Below are 12,040 nucleotides of genomic sequence, written 5' to 3'. Positions count from 1 at the left end.
GGCTAGGTTTGGAAGAGGGTGGGATTTTAGGTTTTGGGGTTTCAATGTTTTCTTTGGCTTGGGGAGGGCGATTCTGGCTTAAATGCTGGATTTCTGATTATGTGTTCTCAATAAAATTATTTGTTGTTTCAACACATTGGACTCTTTGATGCACAGAAGTTCTGAATTTGGACAAAACACACTTTCTTCTCTTCTCAGTCCTCAACTCAGTTCCCAGCCATAAGAAGAACAGAGGCAAACACATCCTCCAAGTCTCCTCAAAGGAAGAAAGTGTATGAAAGTGTATGAGAAAAGGGGGCAGGGGGCCCTTGAGGAGAGGCATGGCCATGGGGGGAGGGGGCAGGGTCATTCAGATGAAAAGGGGGCTTTGAGGAGCCCCTCTCTCCTGGAAAGTAGGGCAGAGGACAGACCCTCCTCCCTTCCTCTTCATTTGGGAGGAGATGAGGGCTGGCAAGCCCCTTTCTTTGGTCTTCCAATGGGGCACCCTCTTCATCTCTGGGGGGCTGGGATGGGGTTCAGAAGAGGGGAGGCTCCCAGTCAAAATACTTTTGTGACAAACAAAAAGCATCAGACAGCATAGGTTTCAATAGCATTGGAAACAACAGTTTTCTGGGGGGAAGGGGTTTTCTCTGGGGGAAGGGGACTCTGTCTGTGGGGCAGAGAAGAGCCCAGATTTAGGCCAAAGCCAAGAGCTGGCAGACGGAGGGAGCTCAAATCCCCTTATGGGGAGAGGGACACCCCCCTGGCAACTAGGCTTAGAGGCCTACAGGATCTGGATTACACCCCCCCACACACACACACACACATCCTTTACTTACCCTTCACAACAACCCTGCAGAGGAGGGCCAGCAGAGAGATCAATGGTCCTCCTCCTGGGAACATACAGAAAGGGCATGAAAGCCATTGTTAGTTCTTTGCCTGAAAGATCCCTTCCTTGAAGGGATGGAGGTTAAAGGAAGGAAAGTGCCAAGGAAAGAGAAGGCATAAAGGGGGCATCTAGATAGGAATCCCTCGGTAGCCATTTGGGGGAAAGGGGCTCTGCCTCTGGACAGAGAGACGGAGAATGTGCTCATTTGGGAAAACGTTAGGGTGCCTATATTGGGCCACCATCCCCTCTGCCTGGAGCCTTCTTCTGCAAGCCCCATAGACAGGGAAGATCTAGATCATGCCCTCCCCAGGAAAGGAAGGCCCCACCCTTTGCAGCCCCATAGACGGAGGGGAGATGATATTATAAGCGCCAATATTATAATGAAGATTACTATGTATTGTAGGAAAGAAATGGCAATATCTGGGGAAATATATACAAAGGATTTACATTGAAAAGGGGAGGGATTAATAAAAATGGCAAGAATAAGAAGGGATCCCAAATCCTGAGAGCAGCCCCCAAGCAGCCCTCTCCTGCCTCCCCCCCAAATGCACCTGAGAGGTCCGTGGGACAGCAACCAGGGCCTCCCCAGAAGATCCCAAAACCAGGACAGGTTTCCTGCAGGAGAAAACAGGAAGACTGGCTGCAAAATACGTACCTGGCACATTTTTTGAAGGAGGAAGAACTAGAGTATCTCAGATGACAGCCTGCTCCATTGTGACTGAGGAAGACCTTTTGTCTTGAAAGGTCCTCCATCAATTCCCAAAGACAGGGATAATGCCACTTATTTAGTTTCAGTTCATCTATTTTAGCAGGTCACCTGGAGCAGAGATATTGGAGGCAGTTTGTGTCTTGTAATTGTTCCTTTTGTTGTTTTGTTGTAGTCCATTCTTATCGATGTGTATGTCATTGTACTGAAGCCTTTGTGTACCTGTACTCACAATTGCCCTTGTGTATATTATTTTTTGTAGATATTATTCTGTATTACCTAGATTAGTAGGTTATTCATAGTAATAAACTGAAGTTAGCTCCTACATTATCATTTTTTAGATGTTATTCTGCATGATATCAGTATGTTATTCAGACTAGGTAAATTGAAGCTGATTTGTGTATTATAATTGCTCTTTGTACATAGACCTTTTCTTCTCATTACATAGCATTACCTTGTCATTACTTGTTTCATCTTCACTTGGGGACCAATAAACCTATTTGGACCTAGTCCTCCCCAACTTGGTTTGGTTTCCCCCCAATAACACCCTCCCCCCAAAAAGGAAAGGAGACCCTAAAAGGGAGGTGTGTGTTTCTGATCTCTCTTTCCTTCCTTCGTTCTTCATTAATTTATAATTAATTCTTAAAATGTCATTGAAAACTGGTCTCTTTCAGCAGCAGGCCTGTCCTGGCAGTTTTCTAAAACTGTAAACTTTGATCAGTTTAAAAGGTGGATGGTTTAATACATCTGTGTCTCCTTTTTCTTTTCAATGGATGGATGTTTGAACTGAAGTTGTCTTCTTAACTGATATTGTGTATTGTTTGGTCTGTCATTGTTCCCTGTCTCCATCCATGGAGAGATGCAGATAAGAAATAATAATAATAATAACAATAATAATTCTTTCTTTCTTTCTGAAAAGCTCTCCTTTGGCCCTGAAAGAAGATCCCAGGTAAAGATGGGGCAGGAAGGAAGGAAGGAAGGAAGGAAGGAAGGAAGACAAGTTCCCATAAAATCAATACAAGCAACCTCCTCTTTTTCTGTTGGAGCACTAGTATGTTTTTCCTTTTTGCCCCATTGAAAAGGCGTCTCTGGTTTCCACTGGTTTCCAGTATTGAATGTTCTTCTCCATGGACAAATCCTTGAACATTTTCAAAGGCATTAAACCCCTGTCATCTCTCTTCTTGTGTTGGAATAGCATTGGGCTGGGAGGGAGGCAGAGATGGGGGAGCTTTGCAGTCAAATGTGGGGGAATATGTTTGTGCATCAGGACACCTCCCTCCCACAGCAAAACAGGGAGGGAATAGGAGACCCTTTGTTTTATTCACCCAAATCCTCCTCCTCCTCAAAAAAGCCCCCCCTCCAAGCCCCCCACATGCCACCACTTTCTGCAGCCTTCAACCCACACTTTTGCTGCCCCCAACATGGTGACTTCAGGGAATTTACTGTCAGGAAGTTCTTTCTCATTTTGAGCTGGAAGCTTTTTTCCTGGAGTTTGCATCCATTGCTCCATTTTGCTGTTCTCTGGAGGAACAGAAAACAAACTTGCTCCCTCCTCAATATGACGTTCAAATATGTTCAACAGGGCTTTCATATCCCCTCTTAACTGTCTCTCTCATCCAGGCTAAACATACCCAGCTCCCTAAGTCTCTTCTCATAGGGTTTTATGGTTTCAAGACCCTTCACCATTTTGGTTGCCCTCATCTGAACACACTCCAGCTTCTCAACATCCTTTCCGAATTGTAGTGCCCAGAACTGGACACAGGATTATGCCAGGTGAGGCCTGACCAAACCAGTGTCCTATATCTGTGCATGGCATTTTTTCTCCCAAAGTGCAGTGCCTTACATTTCTCACTCTGAAATTGATTTTGTTCATTTTGGCCCAGCTTTCTAATCTATTCAGGTTACTATGGATATTGATCCTCTCCTCTGGGGTATTAGCTACTCCTCCTAATTTGGCTTCATCTGTCAATTTGAGAAGCAGGCTCTCTGTTCCTTCATCCAAGTCCTTGATAAAGATGTTGAAAAGCTCTGGGCCCAGGACAGAAACCGGTGTCACCTCTGTGGCACAGAACAGCCCATAGATGTAGAATGCCTTAGTATTTAATAATAAGGAGCAATGTGCCAGCATGGTGGAATGGACTCTGGGAGACCTGGGTTCGAGTCCTCACTTTGCCATAGAAACTTATTGGCTAGCCTTGGGCAAGTCACACTCTCTCAGCCTCAGAGGAAGACAAGAGCAAACCCGCTCTGAACAAATCTTGTCAAGAAAACCGTGTGATAGGTTCACCTTAGGGTTGCCATACGTTGGCAACACCGAGAAGGCACACAACAACAACAACAAAATGACAAACAAATACCTCTTGTTCTTGGAAGAGATTTCCAACGATGCCTTGCTTTCCAGCTGGGAAAAAGAGAAAAATTCCAGAGGTTCCCATTTCCACTAAGATTAGGAGCTCCCTAATTTCCATGGAACAGGTTTCCTAAGGCATGTGCCAGGACAGAGGGTGGGGGGGGGGAGGTGGGTTCATCGTGGGCAAATTACCGTTTGTCAGCTGAACTTGGGGCTCAGGGTCCCTAAGAAGAGGAGGTGCCCAGGACCCCCAGAATCCCCTCTGAGCCTCCAGGAGAGCAAGACTCAGGGAAGGGCCAGTCTGCGAGGGGCTGAGAGCCGCTTGGACAAAACCTTGAGGGCACCTTATTTATTTATTTATGGTATTTATACCCTGTCCTTCAGCCCTAAAAGCTATCAGAGAAGCTTACAATTATTATTTTTAATTAGACTCTTCCCTGCCTTCAGGCTTACAATCTAAAAGACACAACACAAAAGGAGAAGGGAATGGTGGAGGGAAACGAGATGAGGTCCAGTGGTTCTTCTCTCCCTCTGAGGCCTGGACCAAGGCAGATGGACTGGAGGGAGGACTCTTCTTCTTCAGTCTAGCCCTGATGGAGCTGGGCCTGCCTGGTCAACTCCCTCTCACACTGGAGGATGGCAGTTATGGATGGAGGATTCTCTTCCTTCAGGTTAGCCGTGATGGAGCTGGGCCTGCCAGGTCAACTCCCTCGCAGGCTGGAGGATGGCAGCTATGGAGGGATGACTCTCTTCTTCCAGGGTAGCCCTGATGGAGCTGGCCAGGATTGGTTTCAGGGTCTGGCAGGAAGAGAAAGGGACAGACCTCTCAGCCGCTTGAGGTTATTGGCTGTGTTTGCAGAGTACTCCAACAGGAATGTGGATTTCAACAGGTCCTGTGAAATGGTTCCTTTGGTCTGATGCCCAGAGAATTACACCACAAGGATTCTACTTTAACTGATATGACAACACTGTAGGGAATCCCGCAGGCTTTGAACATTTGGAAGGGATACTTGGAGTTTTCTGCAAGAACGTTCTAGTGCCAACTACACTACAAATCCTAGGATCCCGAAAGATGTAGTCTGAACAGATAAAGCGGAATCAAAGGGTTCTTTCAAACTACACTGTTACAGCACTATTTCATTTTTGAGTTTTAATGCCTACATGCTATGAAATGGTGGGATGTGTAGTTTGGGAGGCACTAGGTCTCTCTGGCTTGGATTTCTAAATGCCTCTCTCTATGCTGCAAATCCCGCATGGATTGGGGTTAGCTCATCCCCACATGAAAGAGCCAGCCTTTGGGGACTGGAAAGTACAGAATGGCCTCTTTGGTCTGTCTCCTTTCCCATCCTAAGATGGGTTTCTGAGGACAAACCAGTCTTTATTTTTTGCCTCTGAAGAACATCATAAGCCGATTCTCCTCCTTCTGCCATAAGCTCACCTTGCGCTAGCCCTACTAAGCAGCCAAATAAGCCAAGGTTCTAGAAAAAGTCCAGCGAGCCCTGTCACTGTTCTCTTTGCAGCCCAGCTTTCCTTCCTTTCTGGGTCCTGTGCTGCTGGATTGACCCAAGCTTTCTTTTAGAGCTGTAGCTTTTGGTATAAAGTTATCAAAGGGGAGTTTAAGACGCTTCAGTTGATTCCCAGTTTTTTGTCTAAAAGTTCATACACTGAGATAACAGTATGGGTTGTTGAAAGGCATTCTTTGGTCACAAAGTCTGGGGGCATGGTTGCTGTTCAATATGTTGTTTCTTCTCAGCAATGAGTAAATCCTCAAGGACAGGCTCCTCTGCCCCATTTGGCTCCAAGGATGGAAATTCCCCTGCGATGGCTCCAGGCAAAGAGACGGCGCTGTTGCCGGACGCTCTAGCTTTCCTTAAGCCGCGCGTCTTGTCTCTCCACTTACGGTACGCCGCTTCCAGCTTCGTTTGCAAGGCGTTTCTGAGCGTCCAGGAGACTAGGAGCGGTTTGGACACAGTTTAGAAGCGGTTTAGTCGTCGTTAGGCAGAAACCCTTGAAGTGTTTGTGCAATGACTGGGCTCCAATCAATGGAGGTCTTCTTCAGGCAGTAAAGGGAGGTTTATGCAAATGCAGAATGACATCACTGCTATGGAAGGCTCTCTTGACCAATCAGAGAGCAAGATAAAGGATCTTCTGGAAGCTTCCGTGAGAAGGAGATATAAGGCCTGAGAGACCAAGAGACAGTTGGGGGAATTGTGTCGGTTGGAGAGCGAGAGAGAGAGTTAAAGAGCGGATCTTGGAAGTTACTCTCAGAATTGGACGCTTAGGTCTATTTTATAATAGCTTGTATGAATTGAATATTATATACTTACAAATATTGTACCTGCAAGACTCTTAATATCTTGTATGACTTATATTTCAGTTATATTTTGCTATTTATAATAAATACCTCCTTGGAGTATCTACTACTTGACGCTCCTTTTACACGCGTTTTGGCTTGGTTGATGCTTGGGAAGATCAGTAAAGAAGGAGAAATAAGGTTCCTTAACCGGTCCCAGTGTAGGTTAAGGGAAACCCTTTTATAATTCACTGGATGATGGCAGCGGGATTTAAGGAATTTAAGCGTTTGCTGGACTAAAAGCCATGATGTCTAAATGTCTAATTAACAATTTGTAAGCCACTCTGATAGCCTTTTGGCTGAATAGAAAGGTATAAAATTATTATTATTATTATTATTATTATTATTATTATTATTACAGGGCCGCAGTTTGGCTGCTTGGACCACCGGAGATCATCACAGTGAGTCAGTTGGAAAAGCCCATCTCACTCCAGAAAATAAAGGTACTTGAGGAGTTTGCATTCTATGTCTTTCTGTAATAATAGCTACAAAACTGATCATAGCATTTGGGACATTTAGTTTTTTAAAAACAAATATGGCAGATTCAAATGCTGCTTTAAAACCTCTTTCCATCTGCCAGCTTTGTGCTGGTTTTGGGGGGAAATGAGAAAGTGTTGGGAGGGAGGGACTGCCAACAGAATTAGGAGATGCATTGCAGGCTATGGACAATTTGAGGTCAAGTAAGGTCCAAAACACACGGCAGCAATAGTCCAGTTTGAGAGCGCTTTAACTGTCCTGGCCCAGTGCTAGGGAATCCTGGGAATTGGAGTTTATTGTGGCACCAGAGCCCTCTGACAGAGAAGACTCAATGTCCCACAAAACTACATCTCCCACAATACCCTAGCACTGAGCCAGGGCAGTTAAAGCAATCTCAGATTGGATTATTGCTGCAGTGTGTTTTGGACTTAGGTGACCCTTGGCAAGTCACACTCTCTCAGCCTCAGAGGATGGCAATGGCATCCCCTCTCTGAATAAACCTGCTAAGGAAACCCCATGATAAGTTTGCCTTAGGGTTGCCATAAATTGGATTAGACTTGAAGACACACATGAAGAACAGAAAAAAGTCTGCTATTATTTCTCAGGTTGTACATGGGAATGGGAGGCAGTGTGGTACAGTGGTTTGAGTGTTGGGTTACAACTCTGGAGTCCAGGCTCCAGTGCCCCACTCCTCCATGAAACCAGCTGGGTCCCTTGGGCAAGAAGTCACACTCTCTCAGCCTCAGAGAAAGGCAATGGCAAACCTCCTCTGAACAACTCTTGCCAAGAAAACCCCAGGGAAGGCTCCCCAGAAGTCGGCAATGACTTAGAGCCACTTCACAAAAAACTACAAAGCCTCAAGAAAGAGCCAGTGTGATTTAGTGGCTGGACCATTAGACTATGACCCTGGAGCCCAGGGTCCGAATGCCCTCTTGGCCACGGAAATCCACTGAGTGACCTTAGGCAAGAAGTCACACTCTCTCAGCCTCAGAGGGAGGCACTTACTAAACCACTTCTGGACAAATTTTGCCAAGAAAAGCCTTCAATGGACTTCCCTTAGGGTCACCATAAGTCAGAAACAACTTAGAAGCACACAACGACAACAAGAGCAGTAACAGCACTCACACAAGGCAGCTTGGGAGAAAAGAAGGAAGGAAGGAAGAAGGAAAGTAACAAAAAAAGAAAGAAAGAAAGAAGACTTGGGAGTTGTAGTCCTCGGTTGAGAGGGATTGGAGTGGCCTTACTGCAGGGCAGGACCAGTGTTGGTAAGAAGCCTTGAACTTATTTCCTGGCATGTTTTACCAAAATCCATGGAATCCACCCCATATTACACGGAATATTCAGTCAAAATCCCTTGAAAGTTCCCGTAATGTTAATAATAATAATAATAATAATAATAATAATAATAATAGGATTTATTTATATTTTTATTAATATGGTGGATCTTTAGCAAATAAATGTAAACCTAATTGAATAAAAATAATTGTAACTTATTTCAACTCTCAAAATTACCATTGGACCAAACAAAGAATCTTTCAGTCCTTCTAATACATTTAAGATACTTATTTGGACATGAAGGGGGGACAGGAAGATTTATGCAAAATAGAAACGTGTTCAGCTGCAACCACACTGCAGAAATAATCCAGTTTGACACCCCTTTAATTGCCCAGGCTCGGTGCTATGGAATCCTGGAAATTCTAGTTCTGTGAGACATTGAACCTTCTCTCTCAGCAAACTCTGGTATGATAACAAACTACAATTACTGGGACTTCATAGCACTGGGCCATGGCAGTTAAAACGGTATGAAACTGGATTGTCTCTGGAGTGAAGATGCAGCCTGAGTTGGTTCCAAGACACACTGCAGAAATAATCCAGTTCAAGACCACTTTAGCTGCCCTGGCTCAGTGCTAGGGAACCCTGGGAATTGTAGTTTTGTGAGAGAGAGCTCTGGTGCCACAATAAACTACTATTCCCATACATCTGAGGAAGTACGCTTAAGTCTAGGAAAGCTCATGCTGCCAACTTTTCTTTTAGTGAGTCTCAAAGGTGCTACACGATCTATCTATCTATCTATCTATCTATCTATCTATCTATCTATCATTATCATCATCACCATTATTATTATCATTATTAAATTCAAATGCAGCTGAAAAAGTGGACTTAAATTGGCAATGCTGATATACTGTAGAGACTCTTTCTCTGGGGCTGTGATCTGGAAGCATGGAGGCAATTCCCTTGTCAAATCAGGGAATCCTGGGAATTGTAGTTTGTTGTGACACGTATGTATATATACAGTATATGTATGTGTATATATGTCTGTGTGTGTGTGTGTGTGTGTATATAAATATATATATAATGTGTGTATATGTGTCTGTATGTCTGTGTGTGTGTGTATCTGTGTGTGTTTATGCATGTTCAACTGAGGACTCAGAGAAGGTTCTAGAACATACTCCATAGTCACAAACAGCACACAAAATGGCTGCCAGAACACAAAATGGCCGCCAGTGTGGCTGGGGCTCCAGGGTCCCTCAGTCCCTCCTGCCTTGTTCCATATTAACTGCAGGAGGAGCCTGTGAGGGTGGGGCAGGGGGCAGGGCCTTCCAGCTCCTCTGCTCCCATTGGCCAGATTAAAGAAGGGGAGGAGCTTCTGCCTCTCTATTTAGCTCTGCACGCGGAAGAGTGAGTGAGAAGCAGTGTTGCCAATTTCGCGACTTTCACACGAAAACGGTGACTTTTCAGAGCTTTTGGTGTGATTTCCGTGCCCTCCTCTATTTCAGTGCATTTTCGGCGACTTTCAGCTCCAGCCTGAAAGCTGCCTGCAGCATGCAACCAACCCTTTGGATTGTAACAGTTTCAGCCAATCAGAAAGAGGGCTGAAGAAAAAACACACTCTCTCTCTCTCTCTCTCCAACGACTCCCTTTGAGAGCCAGAAGTTCAGAACGGAGCAAAGAGCAAACCAACCAACTCTGGAATCACACTAACAGTTTTTTCAGCCAATCAGAGAGAGAGGAGGACAGTGATTGATTGCCCCCCCCCCCTCAGGCATTCAGGCTCCGCTCCAGGCAAAGCGGCTGCTGGAGAGAGAGAGAGGCAGGCATTGGGCAAGCAACCAACCCAGGCACAAAGTGTTGCCCAGGACAGAGGAGTGAGGGATTTGGCTGGCTTAATCCCAATTGCCTTGAATTTCCAAGTAAGCCATAAGTTTTAAGGCACACAATCACAAAGGCAATAGTTGATAATGGTATCATGGGTTGATGTTGGGACTACTGTGTGTGCCTGAGAGTGACATTTGAATTTCTGAATTCCTGAGCTTGGGCAGAGTGCCCCAAGCCTACCTCTCAGGGTTGTTGTTGTACTGTGAGGAGGACCATTTGGGTCGATGGGAGGAAAATCTAGTAGGGAAAAAGTAGAAGAATGGAGGAGAAAAAGAGGTGGAAAGGTGCTTCTGAGCATGGGCAGAGCACCTGGGTAGAATAATCAGGGATGTGTTTATCTCCATCTTCCCTCCCTTCCATGGGCTGCCCTACTAGTTAGTTGTGTGATGTGAATGTGATGATGTCCCTGAGACTGTGTGTGTGTGTTAGTGATTAAATATGCCTCTGAGCATGGGCAGAGCACCTGGTAAGTTGGCATCCCTGCTCTGTCTTCCAAGAAGTTTGTTTTGTGGCTCTCTTTTTCGTTCTCTTTTCCATTGCCATCCATACTGCAGAAATAATCCAGTTTGGCACTGCTTCTAACTGCAAGGCTCCCTGCGATGATGGGATTCTGGGCACAACAAACCACCAAGCCCAGAATTTCATGCATGGAGCCCTGGCTGCCGGTAAAAGCAGTGTCTCATGTCACAACAAACTACAATTCCCAGGATTCCCTGGTTGAACAAGGGAATTGCCTGCACACTTCCATATCACAGCCCCAGAGAATGAGTCTACAGGATTCAGTGTTGCCAATTTAAGTCCAGTTCTTAAGCTGCATTTGGATTTGATAATGATAATAATGATAATAATAATAATGGTGATGATGATAGAGAGATCTTGTAGCACCTTTGAGACTCACTGAAAGAAAAGTTGGCAGCATGAGCTTTCCTAGACTTAAGCGTATTTCCTCAGATGCATGGGAATTGTAGTTCATTGTGGCACCAGAGCTCTTTCTCACAAAACTACAATTCCCAGGGTTCTCTAGCACTGAGCCAGGGCAGTTAAAGCAGTCTTAAACTGGTTTATTTCTTCTGTGTGTCTTGGACCCAACTCAGGCTGCATCTTCACTCCAGACTCCAGAGACAATCCAGTTTCATACTGTTTTTACTGCCATGGCCCAGTGCTATGAAATCCTGGGAATTGTAGTTTGTTGTCACACCAGAGTTTGCTGAGAGAGAAGGTTAAATGTCTCAGAAAACTAGAATTCCCAGGATTCCCTAGCACTGAGCCATGGCAATTAAAAGGGTGTCAAACTGGATTTATTTCTGCAGTGCGGTTGCATCCGAACACATTTCTATTTGGCACAAAGCTTCCTGAACCCCCTTCATGTCAAAATAAATATCTTAAAAAGACTGAAAGATTCTTTGTTTGGTTCAATGGTGATTTTGAGAGCTGAAATAAGTTACAATTATTTTTATTCAATTATGTTTACGTTTATTTGCAAAACATCCGCCATTTTAACATTATGGGAATTTTCTGGGAATTGTGACTGAAAATTCAGTGTGATGTGAGGGGATTCAGCGGGTTTTGGACAAGCATTTCCGGGAATTATCTCCGAGGCTTGTTGGCAACACTGGTGAGAAGGGGACAGAGAGAGCGAAGGAAGGAAGGACAGACAGAGAGAGACAAGGAGGCAGGAAGGAGGCAGAGAGAGAGGGGAGAGGGAGAAGAGGGACAAGGCCTGGAAGTTGTGGGTTTCACTACTGCACTGAGGCCTCCAAGTGCTGAGGCAGAGGCAGCCATTTTGTGTTCTGGCGGCCATTTTGTGCTGCTTGTGACTGAGGGGAATAACATTCCAGAACCTTCTCTGAGGCCTCAGTTGAACAGAGGCTTCTCTTTCTCTCCTGAGGCTCCAGACTCAGAAGGAGGCCTGGCTCCTTGGGCCAAAAGGAAGGAAGTGTGTCTCTTTGTGTGTCTTTTGTGTCTCTTTTCTGAGAGGGTTTTCTTATTACACAGCTCTGCTCCTTCTGGGGAACATGAGTTTTAAAAGGGATCAGAAATGGAGATGATAGTTTTAATACAAGCCTTATTCTTCTTCTTCACAAACATTGGGCTTTGGCTCCTAAGAGGAGGCTAGTCCCCCAAACAAGG

General features: G+C 45.1%; 1 protein-coding gene across 1 annotated transcript in view; it reads right to left on the bottom strand.

Moving 5' to 3' along the window:
- The window catches only part of LOC149290379 (uncharacterized), a 222,561-nt gene that overhangs the window by 132,514 nt on the left and 78,007 nt on the right, over positions 1-12,040 (bottom strand). The window lies entirely within an intron of this gene.

Source organism: Sceloporus occidentalis, unplaced genomic scaffold (genome assembly GCF_023333645.1).
Source record: "Sceloporus occidentalis isolate IW3139 unplaced genomic scaffold, rSceOcc1.0.p SCAF_39, whole genome shotgun sequence".
Lineage (NCBI taxonomy): Eukaryota > Metazoa > Chordata > Lepidosauria > Squamata > Phrynosomatidae > Sceloporus > Sceloporus occidentalis.
The sequence above is the reverse complement of the archived record's forward strand: the minus strand, read 5'-3'. Positions and strand labels throughout refer to the sequence as shown.